Raw genomic sequence first — 23,139 nt, 5'->3', positions numbered from 1 at the left:
AGCAGGAACTCAATTCAGGTTTTCCACATGGGTGGCAGAGACTCAACTACTTGAACCCTCACCTGTTGCCTCCAAGGGTGCAGGAACCTGGAAGCAGGAGCAGAGCTGGGACTTTAAATCAGGCACTGCACACTGGGACACAGGAATTTAAAGCTCCCATACCTCAAGTAGTGCCTGAACTGTTAGGCCAAACACAGGCCCCATGGTTTAAATTATGTTAAAAGATCATCAGTAACATATAAACAACTAATAACCCCATGTAAAAGAAAATCTTCATTGCAGAATCATGAAGCCAGGATTAAGTAGGGCATAGCATACAAAATGGTTTGTTTTTATTGTTCAGTGAAGCAAAGCTCACAATTGATGACTAGAATATCCTAAGGAAAACTCCCCTCACTGAAAGACTGTCTCTCTGCAGTTGGTATCACTTTTCTCCTTCTACTGACAGATGGCTGGGCTTTAGGCCTTCCTGGTGGGCTGGCACTAGCCTGTCCAACATTTAAAAAAAGAGACAATATTATTTTGACTATAAAGACTCCCACCAGAACATTTAGTTTTTCTATATATAAGAATAAAAAATATATACAGAAATACACAGGAACTGACTGTTTCTATATATACTATAAAAGCTGTATTCTTAGAGGTGCTATTCTAGGAGGTCCACAGAGCCAGCGCTTCTTGCTGTTCCACTGAAGTGTGTAGAAGCTCAGCTATAGGCAGTTTCCACAGCTGTGCCTCAGCGTGACCGTGCATAAAGCAACCGAGCAAGAGGGGGCATTACCCACAAAGCCCAGTGTCATGGGTCCAAACGATGCCTCCTAAATTTTTGAACATCTTTCTTCATTTTCCAGGTGTAAGCATGAATGCAATATTCTTCCATTATGGTATAAGATGTAATCTTACATATATGGGAATTATTTTGCTTTTTATTATTTATTTATTTTATAAGATTGTAGAACAATAGCATTTCTTTTTTGTGTTGTTTGGAGAGGCAGAGAGAGAGAAAGAGGGAGTGAATGAGAGACATGGAAAAGAGAGAGCTCCCATCCACTGCACCCCACCCCTAGCCCTGCTGCCAAATCCCCTCAACTGCCAAGGTTGGGTCAGGCTGAAAGCCCAAGTTAGGAGCCAGAAAATCACTCCAAGCCTCCCTCAAAGGAGGAACTCAATTACTTAGCCATCACCTGCTGTCCCCCAGGGTTCACATCAGCTGGAAGCCAGAACTGGGAGCTGAGCTGGGACCTGAAGCAAGATACTCCAAAATGGGACATGGGTGTCTTAATTTGCATCTTAACTGTTAGGCCAAATACACACCCTGACTTTACTTCTAAGTGTTGCTCACAAAAAATAAACTGAAATGCTGATTTGGGAGAAAGGAGTAGGGTATTTTACATGATGTTACACGAGACAAAATTTCCCACAAATGCTCCACATGATAATTGAACTTGAAGGTAATACAGCCATTTTAACATGCTACTAAAAATCAGAATTCTGTAAAATCCAATGGAGATAAATTCCTTCTATAAGTTAACATCTTCTCAGATGGCACTTTTCTCCAGCGAAGCCAGCTTGTCATAATAATGTTAAATTTAAAGGTGCTTGGAAAACCCCCCTTGGCACACACTGCACTTTTGTCCCATTAAAATATGTGAATGCATGGAACAAGGGAAAAAAAAACATCAAAAAAGAGTTCTGATAATCATTCTGCTTCTATAATCAGGAGAAAATATTCATTGCAAGGTCAAAGAAATCAGAGCAGAAGAAAAAATCCGTGGCTGAACCCTGTCACACCACTAGGAAAGGGCAGACCTGCCTTCCAACAATCAGTAGATGAGACGTTTCTATTCTCTATCTTCACCCTCGATCAGAAAACAAAGTACACTAATCAGAAAACTAAGTATCCATCTTTTTATCAAATGGGTAAATAGGAGAAGTGAAATTATCATTGTTCTTGTTTCCAATGCTGAATCTCATATCTAAATGGAAATTGCAAATACCAAAATACAGACTAGAAAGATGTGCGTGCAGGTGAAGTATGGCTATGATCCTAAGAATCAAAAGAAAACTCAAAATCAATAACCTCATGAACAACAATAAAGCAGATTAAAAAAAACCAATGAAGGTGCCAGTGCTGTGGCGCAGTGGGCAAAGCTGCTGCCTGCGCTAGTTCTATTCCCAGCTGCTCCACTTCCGATTCAGCTCTTTGCTATAGCCTGGGAAAGCAGTGGAAGTCCTTGGGTCCCTGCATCTGTGTAGGAAACCCGGAAGAAGCTCCTGGCTCCTGGCTTCGGATCAGCTCAGTTCTGGCCATTGTAGTCATTTGGAGAGTGAACCAGTGGAATGAAAGACTTCTCTTTCTGGCTCTCTCTCTGCAACTCTGTCTTTCAAATAAATAAAAATAATTATATATATTTATTTATTTATTCAGACCCTAATCACTTTTCACCAGACAGACCGAACAACCTCACCTCATACCTGGATTACTAGATCTGCTAAAACATTTCCCCTTACCCTGCCTGTCTCTTTTATAGTCTCCTCTTCACACTTTGGTCAGTGTGGTTCTATAGAAAATATAAGTCAGATGTTGTTAGGTGCCTTTTCCATACCTTAAAATTCTTTCCCACTTCAGAGCAAAAGTCAAAATCCTACAGTGGCCACAGGACTCTATATAAGCTGACTGACATGCTTGCTCTCATTTGCTACTCTTGCCCACACTCACTCTATGCCTTGCACTTGCCAGTCTGGGGTCTACTCCAGACTCAAAGACCTTGTGTATGATGAATTTTTGCCTAGAATACTCTTTCTCCATATAACCACATAGCTCTCTCCAATATCCACTGAGGACAGGTCTGAAGCTGTCCACATAAGCCATATGAACAGCGATCATTAAAGTCAAGGAGAGTGCAACCCACATAACTGCACATATTTCCAATTACTCTCTCATCTCCTTCTGGGTTTCTGCTCAGTTGTCACTTACTCAGGTAAGCATTGCTTTTTTAAAAAAGAGATTTATTTATTTATTTATTTATTCATTCATTCATTCATTCATTTTAGAGGCAGAGAGACAGACAGAGAGACAGAGAGAGACAGAGACAGAGAGAGCTCTTCCATCTGCTGGTTCACTCTCCAGATGGCTGCAACAGCCAGGACTAGGCTAGGCTGAGGCCAGAAGCCAGGAGCTTCTTCTGGTTCTCCCACATGGGTGCAGGGGCTCAAGCACTTGAGCCTTCCTCCACTGCTTTCCCAGACTATAAGCAAGGAGCTGGATCAGAAATGGAACAACCAGGACTTGAACTGGCACCCATTTGGAATGTTGGTGCTGCAGGCAGAAGCTTAACCTACTATGCCACAGCACTGGCCCCAAGAAAGCATCCCTTGACTGACCTATTTGAAGTTGCAATATTCCTTCAGAAATCTCCACCTCCTTCTCTGTATTATTTTTCTCCACATCATTTATCACCATGTGACATCCTATAATATTTCATTTACAGTAGACATCATTAATTGTAAGTCTCAGCACTTTAAAAATATTCTACCAAAAAAGACATGGCCAATTAAACTATGATATATCATCAGTTGTAAGAGGTATCCTGGTTTTAAGTATGTTAAATTGTTTGGGAAAAATGTATTTCTTTAAATCAAGAAAATATCATCATTTACTTATTGTTTTCCCCATTAGGACTAAGCTCCAGGAAGGTGATTCATCATTGCTTACAAGTTGAACAGTGTCTAGAGAAACATGATAAGTATTCAATAAATGGTCCTGGGTGCAGCTTTTGGTCTAACAGTTACATCACTGGTTGGGACATCCACATTTCAAGTATTTGGGTTCCCTCCCCAGATGAGAGCTCCAGTATGAGTTCCCAGATCCTGGCTTCAGCCTGGCCTAGTCCTGACTGTTGTAAGCATTTGGAAATGAACTAGATGATGAGATTCTCTCTCTCTCTCTTTTCTCTCCCCTGCCATATATACACACACACACACACACACACACATACATATATATGTATCTTGATCAAGTAAGATTGGTTTAAATTATTCATTTTATTATAGGTAAAATTTACTTATTAAAATTTTATTTACTTATATTCATGTTATTTGAAGGAGAGAGAGAGAGAAAGAGAGAGAGAGAGAGAGAGAGATTATCTATGCACTGCTTCACTTCCACAAATGGCTAAAACAGTTAGGGTTCTGCCAGGTAAAAGGTGAGAGCCAAGATCTCAGTCTCAGTTTCCCACATGGGTAGTAGGGACCCAGGTTCCTGAGCTATCATCTGCTGCCTCCCAGGGTGTACATTAGCAGAAAGCTGGTATCCAAAATGGAGATAGGACCTGAACCCAGGCACTCAAATGTGTCCTAACTTTGCATCAAATGTTCACCCTGCAAATTATGGTTTAACCAGTGAAAGTTAGAAAATAAAATAAGCAACAAGGAAAAATAAAAATAAAATTTATGAAATATATCAGATATTACTACATATAACTAATTTAAACCTCTATATTAAAAAAGAATCAAATATTTTATATTTTATCATTAATAGATAAAAAAATACTTTTATTCACCTTCAATAACAGTAGGTTTTACAATTTCACTTATTTTTTTTACCTTTTGTGATATAAACTATCCTTTTGTAAGTTTTTCACATTAGTATTGAAGGCATATATAAATTTTAATGTGATTAGCTTAAAGATACGTTCTAACTAAATATAACCAACACAGGCCAACAAAAGACCTTCTAAAGAGAAAGAAACAGAAAGCTTACAAATAAAATATAGAATAATAAATAAGAGAATAAAAATAACAACAAAATAAACCCAAGGGTAAAGCAAAATTAAAAAAAAAAGCTAAGGGCAGATATTATTCAGAATACAACAAAACAATGGAATAAAAAAGAAGTAGTTTTTTGTATCAAAGAAATGAAATAGATAAATATAACAGGCAAGCGTTTAGGTAGTGATTAAGATGCCAGTTCAGACACACATCCAGCATCAGACTAAGCTAAGTTTGATGCCTAACTCCAGTTCTTAACTCCAGCTTCCTGATAATGCAGACCCCAGGAAGCAGCAGGTGACCTCTCAAGCAGCTGGGGGCCTGCCATCCATGTGAAGAATGTGGATTGAGTTCCTGGTTCCTGGCTTCTGCCCAACCAGTCCCAGCCACTGGGGGCATGTGGAGACAGCCAGTGGATGACAGTATGCTTTCTTTCTATCTGTCTCTTTTTCTCTTAGACTCTCAAATAAATTTTTTTTAAAAATTGCAAAGTAATAGAAAAAGTCAAATACCTAGAATTACTGGATATAATTACTATATCACTATATAAATAAAATAATTACTGGGTATAATTATATGTAAAACAGATGATAAATCAATTCTCAAACTGAAAACCTGGGACAGGGACAAAGATCTCTTCTTTTTTACATCATGGCAGATTAGATCCACTGATTCACACAACTAAAATGCTAGAACCATATAAAGAAAATATTTTAACACGTTTTCCCACTGGCTCAAAAGCAAAAAAATCTGCAGGTCCTCAAAACTCATTTTAAACTGGAATCCTAAAAGAAACTGACATCTAAACTGGCTGTTACCCTAAGAATTTTTGCTGTTTCCTGAGAATTTCTCAACCTCACTTCAGTTCTGCATATAGTGAAGTTGTGGGCCTACTTGAACCTAATAAAAGATTGTATTTAAATTCTGACCTCACAAGCCATCTCTCCATGTAATAATGCATTTAATGAATTTAAAACAAATCCCTATTTCTAACTCTGTAGCATGTCTTAGCTTTTTAAAATATTTGTTTTATTTATTTGAAAAACAGAGTGACAGAGAAAGAGGGAGAGACGAGACAGAGACAGAACTTCTAGGTGCTAGTTCACTCCCCAAATGGCCACAATGACTGGGGCTGGACTGGGCTGAAGCCTTAGCAGGGAGCTGGAGCCAAAGCAGAGCAGCTGGCATTGCGACTGGCATTCTGATATGGAAGACTGGCACTGCTGGTGGTGGCTTAACCTGCGGAACCTCAATGTCAGCCTGGTACATCTTATTTTTCTATTTTACTTTTTAAAAACGATTTATTCATTTATTGGCAAGAGGCGGGGAGGGAGAGGGAGAGACTCCCTCTACTGGGTTCATTCTCCAGATGTCTACAACAGCTGGGACGGGATGAACTGAAGTTGTGAAACAAGAGCTCAATCACTAGAGCCATCAGCACTGTTTCCCAGGTTCTGCACTAGGAGGAAGTTGGAATCAGGAACCAGAGTTGTTTAAATAGGTACTCCCATGTGAGATATGGTCATGTTAACTGATGGTCTAGACCACCACTCTTACATTCTTCTTTATAGATTTTTATATTTATATTCTTATACTTTACTTATCTTCTAACTTTTCTATGTAAGAGAACATTTATTTTATAATTTAGAAAAAACATTTAAATAGTACTTAAGTTGTTTCAGAGAAAAAAGAAACTAGGCATTGAGAGTTGATCATCGGCCATGCCAGTGATATCCCCCTTCTTTTTGGGCTCCTGATTTTCCTTCAGGAACCCTCCTTCTCCACTCGTAGTATAACTACTTCAGTATAAATGATTGCCATCTCCAGTGCTTTCAGCATCACATCCCCTTGGACACAGGATGGGAACCAATCACACACTATCAAAGTTTGTCCCCAAATTTTGCAGGGATGATCAGTAGAAAGACACTCATTTTTGCCAAGAGACCAGGATGCCAATCTGGAGCCACTGTAAGTCATCTTGTACCATAGAAGGAGAGCCCTCCTGACAATGAAGTCAAAACAAGAAAAGAAGAGCTAAGAGGTAGAGAAAAAGAAAGAGCTAATAGCATTTGAGCTCCTGGATTCTGTTGCATCTAAACGAAAACTTGTCTGGACAGCCCATAAATGTATGCCAAAAAGTCTCCTATATTCCTTAAAATAGGAATTGATGGACTAGTTTTCTGCTATAGGGCTGCTATTCAACCAGCATACACCTATACAGGCATGCCATTTATTTATGAACAATTTTGATGGGTTGGTGTCCATTTTTGGACATTCTGATTGTTTGCTACCCAGGTCTTTCTGATTGTTAAATTTTTTAAACATTACCACTGCTTTGAATCAAGCAAGTGTGGGGTGAGGAAGAGGGGGCATTTGTCTTACATGTCAGTTTACCAGTGGATGCCTACATCCCACACTGGAGTCCCTGAATTCAATTCCCAGTTCCAGCTCCTGATTCCAGGTTCCTGCTGATGCAGACCCTAGGAGGAGTGCATGAGGTCTCAGTAGTTGGGTTTCTGCTACTCTGGTGAGGGACCTGCATGAGTCCCCAGCTCCTGGTGTTTGTTCCTCTGCTATTCCAGGCACTTGGGAAGTGAACCACCAGATGAGAGCTCTCTAACTGCCTCTGTGTGTCTCTCTCAACTAAGTAATAATTTTAAAACACAGTTTGAATAAAAAGGTAGAATTTAGAAGCATGAATATATCAAGAGTAAGGATAATGTTTATGTTGAGAAGAAGAGATTGATCAAGGACAAAAATCAATATAGTCACAAAACTGTAGGAATTTTACTATCGAGTTATAAAAAGACACCAACTATCTTCTTAGCATGAGCAAATTATTTGCCCTCCTGAAGTATGTTTCCTCTTTCACTACATGTGCATTCAAAATGGCTATCTTGCTTATCTTATAGAATTACAAGTATTAAATGAAATATCATCTATAAAAATATTCTGTAGAAACTACCTGTGTGAGGAAATAATAAAAGCAAATAAGTGCTTCATAAGTATATTGTACTGCAAATAAGTTTTAGATCTGATGTTGAAGTTATTCCTCATTGTTTTGAAAGTACAATATCAATTCAGTTTCCACAGTAGAAAAGAGATACTTTATCATTATAGATGATAGTAGCATTTTCACATTTATTGTCCTTAAAATAATTTTATTGTAATTTTTGTTTGTGCATTTTTTATTCTTCTCTTATTATTCTGTAATACCAAACAAAAAGTATTCAAATGTACTTCTACCACCATCCCCTTTTTAAAAAAAAATCAAATTCTCTGAGCCACAATATGTTTCAATATTATTTGCTAAATTGAACAAAGAGATATCTTTCTTTATACTTTAAATTTAATAGCTACTTGGTTATTCTTTGAGTGGAATGAATATGTGTTTTTCTTAGTTAAAATGTGGCTCATTCTTGTAGAAATTTTTAAGTATGCACATAAAATGTAAAAAATAATTGTGATCTCCATATCCAGAAATAATGACTAATGTCTTCTAAAAACGTGGAGAGACAGTGCATGGCCTGTGGTATTATGTCCTTTTTGTACTTAAAGCAAACTTACATATTATTATTATAAGGGAGTCTATGAATCATATCCTAATGCAGCACTGATTACCATCACTGTTTCCACTTAACCCAGAACGCATACCAGTGGGGAAAAAGAGACCATCTCTCATGCCAAAGGGTCAATCACACCAGCAGTTCCTAGTCTCCATCAACGCTTTTTATGTCATTTGATATAAAATATGAAGAGTAATGGTATAGGAAAAAAGGTACTAAGTTCTTACATTTTGACCACCCATTACATAAGCACAATTATAATGCCTGTTTTAACTTCAGGAAGATTAAAAAAAAAAAAAAACAAGCCAAACAAAGCATGTCTCCTAGCAGTTGTATGCCCCAAAACTACCAGTTTGAATAGCAATAATCCTTACTTAACAATTATTTACAATAAATCTTAGTTATTGTGACTTACCACATAAAAATTTCTTAGTAATAAACAGACCAAAAATTATTTAAACTAACTTTTTTAAGGTATTAGTATCATTTTTGCTTCATCTGGTGGTAAAGTGTGAGATAATTTGGGACATGCTCAGGCTGACTTGCCCCAAGTGGTGGAGTTGGAAGCATACCAGGGGATTCCAATTCAATCCCATCGAGGTGGCATGTACCAATGCCATCTCACTGTTCCAGGTGATCAGTTTCAGTTCACAGTTGGTCATGGTGAAGGGACTGGGAGTCAAAGGGAGCACATAGACAAGTCTAGTACCTGCTAACGCTAACTGATGGAGTAAATAAAGGGGAGAGTGATCCAACATGGGAAGTGAGAATCTCAGCAGACTCATAGAATGGCAGATGTCCTAAATAGCACTCTGGCCTCAGAATCAGCCCTAAAGGCATTCGGAGCTGGCTGAAAAGCTCATGAGAGTATTTCAGGCATGGAAAGCCAAGACACTCTGGCAAAAGATCTCTGCGAGTGAGATCCCAGTGGAAAGAACAGGCCATCAAAGAAGGAGGTACCTTTCTCTGAAGGGAGGAGAGAACCTCCACTTTGACTATGAGCTTGCCTAAACAAGATAAGAATCGGAGAACTCAGAGGGCTTCCATAGCCTTGGAAACTCATGACTGGAGCATAGGGAGATTACTGATGCCATAGACAGGAGTGTCAATTGGTAAAGTCAACAACAGGAGTCACTGTGCACTTACTCCTCATGTAGGATCCCTATCCTTAATGTGCTGTACACTGAGATTTAATGCTATAACGAGTACTCAAACAATATATTTCACTTTGTGTTTCTATGGGGGTGCAAACTGTTGAAATCCTTACTTAATGCATACTAAACTGATCCTCTGTAAAAAAAAAAAAATAAATAAATTATCAATTCCCAACTTGACTCTCACTGGGATTAAACATGACAATAGGTCTGCTCTGATTTCATCATCATTTTAAAAAATCATCTATTATTTTTCACTTTATGTTTCTGTGTGGGAGCAAACTGTTGAAATCCATACTTAATGTATACTAAGCTGATCTTCTGTATATTAAGATAATCGAAAATGAATCTTGATGTGAATGGAAGGGGAGAGGGAGTGGGAAAGGGGAGGGTTGTGGGTGGGAGGGACGGTATGGGGGGAAAGCCATTGTAATCCATAAGTCGTACTTTGGAAATTTATATGCATTAAATAAAAGTTTAAAAAAAAAAAAAAAAGAAAAACCTGAATATCATTAACTTTATGTTGGGTTTACAGTTGAATCAGAAGTATAAGTATAGTGTCTGTGAAATTTGATAAAGTTCTAGTGGGACAAATCTAGAGCTCTTAAAGTCTAAGTTGTTTGACTCTATGTAAATGCTGTATGTCCACCATGTCTTTCAAGGATAATATTCATTATTTTAATTTAAGCTACATTGGTTAATTTAGGAAACACTGCAACTCATTATATTAATGCAGCAACATTTAGTTATATTTTGAGCCAGAAATCATTAGGGTACTGCTAGTGACATCTAGGTGTGGGTTTATGCCTCTTCTTATTGAGTGTTTATGTTGAGTCACTTTCCTGAATAACATGGTCAAGCAAACGGCTTCTCTGTTCTCCTTCAGACTAAATATGTCTCTGGCAAGGTCATCAGATGCTAACAACTCCTGGCCAACTGCATGAAAGACTTTTACAGAGGCTACAGTTTGTTCAATGAAAGCTTTCTCAAATTGATTTTATAAGTCCTCTTCAATTTTTAAAGCAAAATCAATTTTAGTCCTTAAAAGTTACTAAATCAGATATTCAGAAACATAGACAACATAAGGAAGAACTTGGCATAGTTAATAATTAGCTGTTTAACAACTTTGAGCTTTAGTTTCCTCGTTGGTTAGATAACAGAGATAATATTACCTTTCTCACAGCATGAAAATTAAATGAGCTACCTGTATGGAATTTCACTGAACAATATTTCAGTTATGCAAGTGGCATTGATGAATACTAATGGTCCAACAGGCATGCAGGCACGACAAACTCTTCATTCCATTTCCTAACATGTTCTCATGGCTAGTTTATGGACAGGTAAACATACAATATGGTAAAATTAAATTTATCTGTGGTCCATTAATCCATTAACAAATATAATATATAGACATGAAAAATAAAACCACACACTAATTGTAAATTGTTGGTCAGGTAGATAAATGGCATGTAAAGTTTCATGTTTGCCATTTCTCTTGCTTTAGAAAACATTTAGTATTTCAAGAAATAGTACCACAAATAAAAAGAGATATATTGATCAATTTCTATAATCTTCTCTGAAATAAAAAAAGGAGAAAAAAAAGTTATAGTAAATTCCAAAAAAACCCCAAGTATTTTAATATTTATATTATTATTATAATAATTCTCATAATTTGAAAGCTTCAGGAAATGTTTCACTTTATAAATATCACTCTTATATCTGGTCTAGAAGTCAGAATCTATTACTCGCCATGTGAACTTATGCAACTTATTGCTTACTTGAGCCTATCTCCTCTTTTGTCAGCTGAGAGTATAAACTGTTCTTTTTCAGTTTTATAATGAACATGATGAGTCTATGATACTATTACCAAGTGTCATTACGTAGATGTGATTTGCACTACTAAACATTGGTACTATACGTTTCCAATGATCCCTTGTTGCTACTCAACAATCCTGGTAAGCACCTGTTAGTATAGTTGGCACCTAACCAGTCTCAATCCCCCAAACAACCGTACCATCTACATTAGGCAAATGTGGATCCAAACTGATGCCTCACATAGTGACAGGCCAACTCCTAGTAGCTGGCTTATAAGGAACAAGAAGCATCATGGTGATCACTCAGGATAGTTTTGGTAGAGCTTCCTCATGTACACTGATGATGAATATCATCATTTAGAAGCATTTCCTTTCTACATTTTCATTCATCTATCATTTTTTCATATATGTAAACCAAAAACTGGAAATATTCAGTAATGCCATATTTTAAAAAAGTTGATAACATATCCATTATTGTTAATTAAATTCCATCTCCTTATTTTGCTTGTCTAAGATTTCGCTAAATGACCTAAATGCTAAAATTGAACGCTTGGTCCTGACAGTAGGGCCATTTCACAGTAATGGTGAAATAGAGAAAATATGTTAAAATTAGAATAAGCTAAAGAAAGAATGATACACTCTGACCAAGGTGGGAAAATTAGCTGAAGTATCTGCCAAGGGAAAATGGGAAGTTCTAAGATACCAGATGTCTCTGTGGGTTCCAAATTTGGACTCCTCTGTCGCCTTTTAAATCTTCCCTCTGAAGTATCAAGTCTTACAATGCATGTGGTTTGGCATATGGGTTGTTATTTTGCATTTCTAGACTCTGAGTCTGCCTTTTCAATCAATATGTATTTTGTTCAGTTCTATGGCATCTTGGGATATATGGGTTTCAATAAAATGAGTCAAAGAAAAAAATGATTTGTTATCTTTGTTGTCTTTGCCAGACAAGCTGCAGAGCCCAAGGAACTATAACTGCTGTTTTCCTTTTCTTGACATGGGTCTTTCTGAGTGCTTTCTCTGTGGATGAATAGAATATACCATTGGGCCCACATGTCAAAAGTGCTTTACTTTAAAAAAAAAAAAGATTTATTTATTCATTTGAAAGTCAGAGTTACAGACAGAGAGAGAGAGAGAGAGAGAGAGAGAGAGAGAGAAAGAGAGGGAGAGGGAGAGAGAGACAGAGATCTTACATTTGCTGCTTCACTCCACAGATGGCCACAATGGCCAGGGCTGGGCCAAGCTGAAGCCAGAAGCCAAGAGCCAGGAGCTTCATCCTGGTCCCCCATGTGGATTGCAGAGGCTCAGATACTTGGGCCATCCTCCACACTGTTTTTCCCAGGCCATTATCAGGGAGGTGGATTGGAAGCGGAGCAGCTGGAACTTGAACCAGAGCTCACATGGGATGCCAGCATTGCGGGCAGCCACTTTACCTCTTATGCTACAACACTAGCCCCAGAGAGCTTTACTTTCTAAAAATATTAACTTAAATTTTCATAGAGGGACATTTGGGATCTTCCTCTGCACCTGCAATTCTCTCTTCAAAACCAGCCACTTACAGACCAACTGACACCTGCATTTGGCTTTAGATGATCTAGACAATGAGATAACGTATTAAGAAATGGAAGTATTCATTAAACAATGATAGCTAAACAGAAGATGATTAAATGGTGAGAGAAGAAAGGACAATTAGAATCTAATGAGAAGGGGTGGGCACTGTGACATAGCGGGTAAAACCGCCGCCTGCAGCACCGTCATCCCATATGGATGCCGGTTTGAGTCCCAGCTGCTCCTCTTCCAGTCCAGCTCTCTGCTATGGCCTGGTAAAGCAGTAGAAGATGGCCCAAGTCCTTGGGCTCCTACACCCGCATGGGAGACCCGGAAGAAGATCCTGGCTCCTGGCTTCGGATCGGTGTGGCTCTGGCTGATGCAGCCAACTGGGGAGTGAACCAGCAGATAAAAGACCTTTCTCTCTCTGCCTTTCCTTCTCTCTCTGTGTAACTCTGACTTTCAAATAAATAATTACATCTTAAAAAAATGTAACGAGCAAAACCTCTAACGAGTAAAATGGCAAAAGCAGAACTTCAGTCTACAAACTGAGACATTAATTTTCATTGGATCTTTTTTTGTCATCTTGGATTGCAGAAATATTCAGGATTGTTCAATAAATGAAATATATTATGTTGGTGGCAAATTATTGATTTGTAAACATGACATTGCATCCTTGCATGTAAACAACTTACCAATTTATCTGCATTTTCAATTGTTTTTAAATCAATTGTTAAAATGTAATAAATCCTAAGTGGATAGCTTCATACCTTCCAACATATTAGTCATGTTGAAAGTCTAAAAAATACCTCTTTGTTCTGTCATCGCAAAAATTCTTAGATAAAATGAAGTCTAAAACTAGTTTTTATAAATATACTAAAACACTATTTTAAAAATAGTGACAACCCGTTTGGAAAAATGACTTCTACAATGAATATTCAATTCTGGCAGAAGCATTATGTTTATTAAATGGCTGGCAAGTATTGAATGTAGAAACAAAATCTAGATGCCTAGATCACAAACAGATATTTTTCTCCTCCTTTTAGTCTGTACCCAGATAGCAGCAATAATAGGGGAATGGAAAAAAGGATAAAGGCATATGTTGCAGCTGGCACATGAGGTTAAAAATAAAAATTCCTGAGAAAACAGAGAAGTATGATGTTATGAGTCACATATGACAAGCTATAGAATAAGTTAGACTTTCTGATGAGAAACAAGCTGCCTTTCTCTGTGAATCAATAATCAGGAGGTTCCCAACTGGAGGGCTAGAACCCAAGGTGAGGAAGACCATGTTCTGAAGACCGTCACTGCTGAGTTTCTTAAGAGTGGGGAGACGTCACAGGGGGGGTCACAGACTGGGTCACTGGCAAACCTCGGTTGCTCAGCAGCCCTTCCCCAGGCCAAGGAAACCATAATGTTGCAGGGGAAAGGGGACACATGTCAATGCCCCTGGGAGGACACCAGGTTTCTCTTGTGTAAGCACAGCCATACTCTTCTCCTTTGCTAGTTAGTCATTTTTGTTAATATTTCTTGCATGCATGGAGAGGGAGACCATGTGACCCAATTCTGGTCAATGAGAAGCAAAAGGGAAAGATTTGTATTCCTGACACACCCTTTCCTCCAGTCTGATCTCTGAATCAAACAGGATGGCAGGAGGCCAGAAAGTTTCCTTGGCAGCTATCTTGTAGCATAAGGACCAAAATATGGAGAAATTGAAGACAAGAGAGCAGAAACAGAAAAGTCCTGGTTCCTTGATATGAACCCTGGGCTTCATCACTAAAGCCAGAACTACCTACTCCCAGACTTTTCACTCTATAAGCAAATTAAAAGCCTTCATTTCTGTAGTCTCTGATAGTTGAGAATCATGAAACTTGCTGCGGTGTGAATTCTAATTGGTAGAGACCTTGTAGAAGTAAGAGGACCTCCTCTTCCCATGATCCAGGCAGGACCAGAGCTCCCTTTCCAATGGCCACTATAGAGGGAAATAGAGGTCAAGAAAGAAGGTTCTGCTCTTAAACAGAGGGGAGGGAATCCATGGTTGGGGGTTATCACCAGGGTATCGACCTCTGGTAATGAAGCTTCCTAAAATCCCATGTTGGAGTGCACATGTTCTTCATTAATAGAGGCAATATCAGAAACAAACAAAACCACTGGTATGGTCAACCAACTCTTCAACCACTTCTGTGTCTTGCCTGTGATATTTTTTTCCATTTGGCATATTTATATCAACAAGTTTATTAGAAACAGAGATTTTGTTTTAAGACACATCAGGGAATTCCATAATGCCTAGAAATTTCCCAATTGATACATAGAAACTCACATATGTTTTATGGTTTCATTTAAATATGTTTTCACACACAGAGAGACTATTTTTAAAAATAAGAGTTAATTTTTAAATTCCCCTTAAATTATATATTTCTTAGACTCAGCAAGAGTCCACAGTACAACACACTTACCAGAAAACTAATAGTAATTGACAAAAAACAGAAATTTTAAAAACTCAATAAACTTTATACTATATACACTGTATTATCTAGGTATCATATAAATTCTTGTCCTATATTCAATACAATACTTTGTGTATCCTTAAGATATCTGAAGTAACAAAAGAGTGGTGCTAATAAAATGTAAACATGAATGCAATAAAGATACTTCTCTGCCTATCTCGAAGCTTTGTTTTGTCATCAGGCCTCCATTCCTAGCTTTGACGGTGTTATTAACCTGGGGTATAAATTTGCTGAGTTCTCCCTGTGTCTGCCAAATCTACACCAATGCTCAGATTTGGTCTTTATCCTTTGCCATTTGTATGAGCACAAAAAATAGCCCTGGAGCATCTTTTTTTAGAGTTAAAAAAAGTGTTCAGACTTGCATAGCTCATGCAGTTGAAATGATCTGAAATCAACAGTCCCCAGAAAAGCATCTTTGAAAAGATACCAACCCTGAAAATCAGTAACTGCAAAGAAATACTTTGAAAAGAATGGTAAGGAAAAGTTTTTGTGAAATTCTACCAGAGAGATAAAAATATCCAGACTGAGATATGGAAACGTTCTTTATGGTTTTGAAAGTTTTATATGTCTAAGTTTTTTTTTTTCCAGTCACTAAAATTTTCTTGGGATTACAGATGTTTGAAACTCTGAAATTGGCTGTGCAACTTTTGGTAGGAAAATTAGATTTCCAGAATAGTTTCTCACTGAATAAAATATTAGGATAACTATTTAGAAGAAATGAACAAAGATCGAATAGATCTAAGTCACCCAGAAGGGGTAAAGGAAAAGTCTGGAGACAGACACAAAAGAAGAGCAGGGAGAACACACAGGTGGGCAGGGCAGGCTACGGAAAGGGGAGGATCTGGGGAGGCTGAAAAAGATGCACGGAGGGAAATTCCTCCGTCAGGACATGGTCTGATTGAGTTAGAACTTAGCCCTGTCTCTGTCTCTGTCTCCTATCTCTTACACACACACACACACACACAGACACACACAGACACACACATGACGGGACCCTCTCCTTTAATCCCTGAAGGATCTAGCCTAGAATGAGAGCTTGCCTTTCACTGTCTGTGTGTGGCCAGATAAGAGGAGCCAAGATTTGTGGAAGTGAACATTCCCAAAAAAGCATAGTTGGTCTCCTGCATTCCCCTGGGATGAGCCCTTGGGCATGTCACAGAAAATTGGCAGTTATCTCTTACATTCCCAGATAGTACTCTGAAGAGTCGTGGGAACTTCAATTCCCTTTTTCTCTCTTTCCTATCTGGACAATACTGCAATGTCTGGGTTCACTTCCTACTGCCTCTCTCATGCTGGGTAGGTTTTTTAATTTATTCATTTGACACAGGAAGGTATAGTCTCACCTCTCCCCCCTTCTCTCGGTTGGTAGATGTTTGTGACAACCAACACCCTTATTATATATATATATATATATATATATATATATATTTTTTTTTTTTTTTTTTGAAAACAACTTTGTGGCTGGAACTTGCCTCAGTTCTTATGAAGTTAATGGAAACATATAAACCTCCGAGTCCTCATTACCCAGGCCTGGTACAATTTCAGTGCACACAGGGAAGAATAGAAACCAAGGGACCATCAAATGTTTGAGTAAAGCTAAGCAATGCTTGATTCTTGGAGTTCTGGGGATACTGGAATGGTCCCTACCTCTAGGCTGTGGTACATCAGTAAGGGTCCCTGCCTGAAAGGAATTCTGCTTAACTTAAGCATAAAGAAATGTATTGGAACAATTTGGGAATGGGACTAATATAGCTACAGACTTCACAGAAGATCCAACGTACATGCTCTATGCAGGACAAGAAAGAAAGTTTGGATGGCTAGCAAAGAGAAACCTTAGCAGTAGCCTTTTGTTAGGTATATTCATGTCATCATGCCACCATGCCACTGCAATGAATAAATGCCAAAGATCACTTCCGTCTTTGATTTGATTACTCACACTCGAAGGACCAGTTAAAACCTTCTGATTGAATGGAAGTTGGCTGTGTTCTCTGAGCCTCTAGCCCTGTTGAGCTCCACAGTAAGAGGTGCACAGCTAGATTTTCCTGTCCTGAACAACTACACCGCGCACAGAGATGGTTCTCCAAAATAACATTACAATGTTGTTGAGAACTATAAAGGAAAGTTGGGAAGCCAAATACTACACAAGTACACTACATAGTGGTCTCTGTCTCCTAAGGCTGCATGATGTTTGAGACATGGGAGGAATTTAATAAGTATTTGTTCAATGTTGATTGAGTGGAATACCATAGACTTCCAGAGAGTCTGATGAAAGGTGATACTGAACCGGATTACCCAAACAATTAGTAATTCTCAGAATCGATCATTTCTGGTGCCTCAGTATAGAGGTTGTGATATGATATGGATTAAGGCCAAACAGGGAGAGATGGGATCAAGGTTATAAATCAGGTTCAGGCTCTTTCTTAATAGTAGGCCATACTCTGCTTTCCTTACTTGCCTTTAAGGCAGAAAAGAGTCCTAGCATTATTTACTGTGGACTACTTGATATCCCAGATATTAAAAAAGATCATAGCACAATTGATACTGAAGAATCAAAAAGAAATATTTCCATTATCAAAACACTCATTTGGAGTATAAAATTCAATTGACCAGTAAAATGAATTTTACTTAGCATCCCTTAAAGTATAATTTTCTTTTTCTTAATTGAAACAAAGAGACCACTGGGAAATGAAGATATCTTACAGCAAGCTCTTGTGGATCTAGCATTTGTGAAAGGTTATGTACCCTTCATCACTTCCATGGTATCCTATTGATTTCTGAACGATCACTCAAACATTTTTTGGAATATAACATTTTATGTAAGATTAGTTGTAAATAAGAAAAGCTTCTTCAGCTGTGTGGGTAGCCTTGACCATGAAATAAAAGATATCTTTTGGCCTTCATATAGAACCTGATTAAAATTATCAGTCAGTATTTTTTTCCCCTTTGCTTTTTCCTGCTACTATTTGGTGGTGGTGGTGGTGGTGGTAGGTTATTTCCGTTTTATTTTATTAAGTATATTTTCATTCAACATTTTGTGGACACACATGGTTGGAAGAAATTTTGTTAACAAGAATCAATACTGGGGTGGAGGGGTGGAGTGGGCACACTATGGCATAGCAGGTTAAGCCTCCACCTGCAATGCTAGTATCCCACATAGGCACCAGTTGGAAATCCAGCTGCTCCACTTCCAATACAGCTCCCTGCTAATGCACCTGGGAAAGCAGTGGAGGATAGCCCAAGTCCCTGTGCCCCTGCACTCTCTGTAGGAGACCCAGACGAAGCTCCAGGCTCCTGGCTTCTGCCTGGCCCAGCCCTGGCTTTGTTGTCATTTGGGGAGTGAACCAGCAGATTGGAAATCTTTCTGTCTTCCATCCTCTAATTTGTAACTCTGCCATTCAACTAAATAAAAAATAAAACTTAAAAAAATCAATGCAAGGCATCTTTGACACTTAGGCAATGCTATAACCAATAGTAATGATAGACAAAGAAAGCAAAGTGGAAATGTAAATATAATTATTGCCTTTTATTTTTTCACTAGCAATAAATGTTTAATTCTAAAAACCTAGAGAGGAATATTTTTACTTTAAATGTGATACAATTTTATCCAAGCATACTTTAGAAACTGGTAAAAAATGAATACTATGATCAAGCAACCTCAACCTGAATCTCAATGTCACTAATTACAATAATATTTTCTGTGTTCTTCAGAAGTAAATTCACCTGCTCACTAAGATCACAGAGTCTTTTATTTCAATTAAATTAAACAAGATTTACAAAGTGAAAGTTTGGACAGGGTGCCATATTATGTGGAACAAGACCTGCAAAAAATACAGTAAGTGCCCTGCCCTCCTAAAACTTCCATTTTTTTTTTTTTTTTTTTTTTTTACAGGCAGAGTGGACAGTGAGAGAGAGAGAGAAAGGTCTTCCTTTGCCGTTGGTTCACCCTCCAATGGCCGCCCCGGCCAGCGCGCTGCAGCGCGCTGATCCGATGGCAGGAGCCAGGTAATTATCCTGGTCTCCCATGGGGTGCAGGGCCCAAGCACTTGGGCCATCCTCCACTGCACTCCCTGGCCACAGCAGAGAGCTGGCCTGGAAGAGGGGCAACCAGGACAGAATCCAGCGCCCCGACCGGGACTAGAACCCGGTGTTGCCGGCGCTGCAAGGCGGAGGATTAGCCTGTTGAGCCGCGGCGCCGGCCAAAACTTCCATTCTGATAGTGTTGGAGAGAACAACACAACTGTATGAGGCAAGACTGTAAACTTCAAGGAAAAAGTGTTATCTTTCAGGTACAGAATCTAAATGGGAAGAATTAGTGATGCAAACAGAGACAAACCCATGATGAACGTCCTTTAGTCTCCTCCACATGCAGAACAGGAAGATGAGCCTGAACAATTACTAAATGTCTAAGAATTATGTCTTAATATATAAATGTTGATTCAAAGAGTTGGTACTGAGTTGATAACAAGAGTTTTAAGAGTTAATTAGAAGCTGGTATACAAAAGTTTCTTGAAAGAACTTGTGCTGCAACAGGTTAAGATGAAGCTTGGGACATTTGCATCTTAGATCAGAATTCCAGTTCTGTCGCTCCCCCTCTTCATGGAGGAACGACACAGGACCCTGCACTGTTCTTTTGTCTGCTCGGCCCTCCCCGGGTTTACTGCTGGTTCTTCCCGGGTTGGCTGCCGTCCCTCCACCTCCATGGAGGGGCGGGCCCCCTGCCACCTTCCCCACTTCCGCGGGGGAGCGGCACACCGCCGGCCGGCTCTCTCAGGGGCTGCACAGGTGTTATTCGGATAGATGTTCCTCTTAGATGTTCCTGGTGCATGTTGTCTCTCTCCTCCTTTATAGTCCTCTTCCACCAATCCCAACTCTGCTACCCACACGCCGAGTACGCTGCTCTCCTCCAATCAGGAGCAGGTCCTACAGTTTATTGGTTGAACTGGAGGCAGCTGTGTAGAAGCTGTTTCCTCCTCTCCCAGCGCCATATTGTGGGAGAGCAGATGCATAGAATAAGTCTTAATTCCAGTAACAGTCTAGTCTGAGTTGCTCCCAGTTGCTCCCCACAGATCCCCCTTTCTTTTTATTTTTGGCGTTGATACGCGCCTGTCTTCGGTGCCCCACGTCACACACTCTGCTCTGCTTGCTAGAGTTTCCCACAGGTGCTTACAAGCCCTACCAATCAGGCAAACTGAGTCAGGGTCCTCTCTTCGCCATGTTGTGAGGAGGTTTTTAGGCGCTGATGCATGCCTGTGTTCGGTGCCCTGCAGCGCATGCTCTCCTCTGCTAGAACTGCCTGCAGGTGCTTACAAGCCCTACCAATCAGGCAAACCGAATCCAAGCCTTCTCATTGCCGTATTGTGGGGAGACTTATTGATGTTAATTCGTGCCTGTCTTTGGTGACCTGCGGCGCATAAGCTGCTAGCCGCCCGCAGGTGCTTATCGTCTTACTAATCAGGCAGACCGAATCCAAGCCCTCTCATTGCTGTGTTGTGGGGAGGCCTTATTTTTCTCTATTTCTCTATCTCCGGGCATTCCTATTTCTCCCATTTTACTTCTGCCAGCATTCCTATTTCTCTCATTTTACTTCTAAACTTGTTTCTCTTATCCCCGTGGCTCCCCGGCGCCCGCCCCGAGGCTGCTTCTCCGCGCCTCACCGCCCCGCGGCGGCTTCCCAGCTTTGCGCCGCTTCAGCCCGCGCTTCTCTCATCTGCGCGGCTTCCTGGCGCCTGCCCTGCGGCGGGCTCCCGGCTCTGCGGCTCTGCGCGGCTCAGCTTCGCACGCTCCGCGGTCTCCACGCCCTTCGCGCCCGCACCACGGCCTTCACGCCAGCCCCGCGTTCCCTATCTATTCACGCCCTGTGCTCTCTCTGCACGCGGCGGCTTCCCGAATCACACAGCCCAGCTCACGTTTCCGCCACCGGCATTCAGTCCAAGTTCCCCGGGCTAACCTGGCGACTCAACCTAGCTCACGTCTGCGCCTTTCCGTTTGGCTTCCCGTCTTTTGCTCCCTGGGCTAATCTGACGGATTCCAACCTGGCTTACGCGTCCGCCTCTAGTTTTAGCTTTCGCCTTTTGCTCCCCGGGCTTACTTGAAGAATCCCAAGCTGGCTTACGTCTCTGCCTCAGCCTGCCCCCGCAGCTTCATTTTCCCTAACATTTTTCTCTACCCGGTATGTTTCCCTAAGTTTTCTTCCAACAATATTCCCCTTTCATTTCTCCTGGCTTCTCCCCACAGTCCGTATCCGAGTCTAAGTTTCTTCTAGGTTTCACTTTCGCTTTCAACCTGCAGTCCATATCTGAGTCTAAGTTTCTTCTTGCTTTCACTTTAAATCCTAACTTCTTTCCCACAGTCCTTATCCGAGTCTATGCGTGTTCCATACACTTCTTCCAGCACCTTTTCCGTCCGGCTTTTCCCTAGGCTCTTTGCTAGTCTCTCTCCGGTATTTTCCCACTTCTTCCCGCTTCTTCCCTCCTAAGTTTCCTATCCGAGTCACGGCACCATTATGTCGCTCCCCCTCTTCATGGAGGAACAACACAGGACCCTGCACTGTTCTTTTGTCTGCTCGGCCCTCCCCGGGTTTACTGCTGGTTCTTCCCGGGTTGGCTGCCGTCCTTCCACCTCCATGGAGGGGCGGGCCCCCTGCCACCTTCCCCACTTCTGCAGGGGAGCGGCACACTGCCGGCCGGCTCTCTCGGGGGCTGCACAGGTGTTATTCGGATAGATGTTCCTCTTAGATGTTCCTGGTGCATGTTGTCTCTCTCCTCCTTTATAGTCCTCTTCCACCAATCCCAACTCTGCTACCCACACGCCGAGTACGCTGCTCTCCTCCAATCAGGAGCAGGTCCTACAGTTTATTGGTTGAACTGGAGGCAGCTGTGTAGAAGCTGTTTCCTCCTCTCCCAGTGCCATATTGTGGGAGAGCAGATGCACAGAATAAGTCTTAATTCGAGTAACTTAGTCTAGTCCGAGTTGCTCCCAGTTGCTCCCCACACAGTTCTGTCTCCCAGATCTATTGTATAAGATTTTCTCTCATTAATGATGCTATATATGACTTAGGCAGGTTTTTTAAAAAGATTTATTTATTTATTTGAAAGGCAAAGTTACAGAGACAGAGACAGAGAGAGAGGTTTTCCGTCTGCTGGTTCACTCCCCAGATGGTCACAACGGCCGGAGCTGGGCTGACCCAAAGCCAAGAGCCAGGAGCTTCTTCCAGGTCTCTCACGTGGGTGCAGGTGCCCAAGGACTTGGGCCATCTTCCACTGCTTTCCCAGGCCATAGCAGATAGCTGGATCAAAAGAGGAACAGCTGGGGCATGAATTGGCGCCCATATGGGATGGCGGCTCTGCAGGCAGTGGCCTACTCTCCACAGCACAGCGCTGGCCCCTGCAGGCTTTTATTTTTCCAAGAACAACCTAATATCCATTATTCTATATTATTGTAGTCATTTATCTTTTCAAATCTGGAGATTTTACACTCTACAAATATGGGCCACAGATAAAAGATGTGTGAAGCTACTGAGCTACTAGTTACTGATAGAACTGTCTAGAATCTACTTCATGGTTTTCAACCAGTCCAGTGCTCTTCTCACAATATCATTCTTCCTTACAGGTATAGGTATAGAAGTATGGATAAGAAAAGAATAAACATAGAACATGGAAAATTCTCTCCAATAATAGTGAAAATAAGAAAAACTTGCAGAAAGGGTATTTGCTCCTCAAACTGTAGAAGACGGTAAAGAAAGAAGAACATAGCAAAAAGCTTTGTGTTTCACATTGAGAAA

At 40.3% G+C, this 23,139-nt stretch overlaps 1 long non-coding RNA gene across 1 annotated transcript in view; it reads right to left on the bottom strand.

The window, feature by feature from the left end:
• Positions 1 to 23,139, bottom strand: part of LOC138844402 (uncharacterized) — a 37,164-nt gene that overhangs the window by 725 nt on the left and 13,300 nt on the right. The window lies entirely within an intron of this gene.

The sequence above is a fragment of the Oryctolagus cuniculus genome, chromosome 11 (assembly GCF_964237555.1).
Source record: "Oryctolagus cuniculus chromosome 11, mOryCun1.1, whole genome shotgun sequence".
Taxonomy (NCBI): domain Eukaryota; kingdom Metazoa; phylum Chordata; class Mammalia; order Lagomorpha; family Leporidae; genus Oryctolagus; species Oryctolagus cuniculus.
This window is presented reverse-complemented; position numbering and strand designations above follow the sequence as displayed.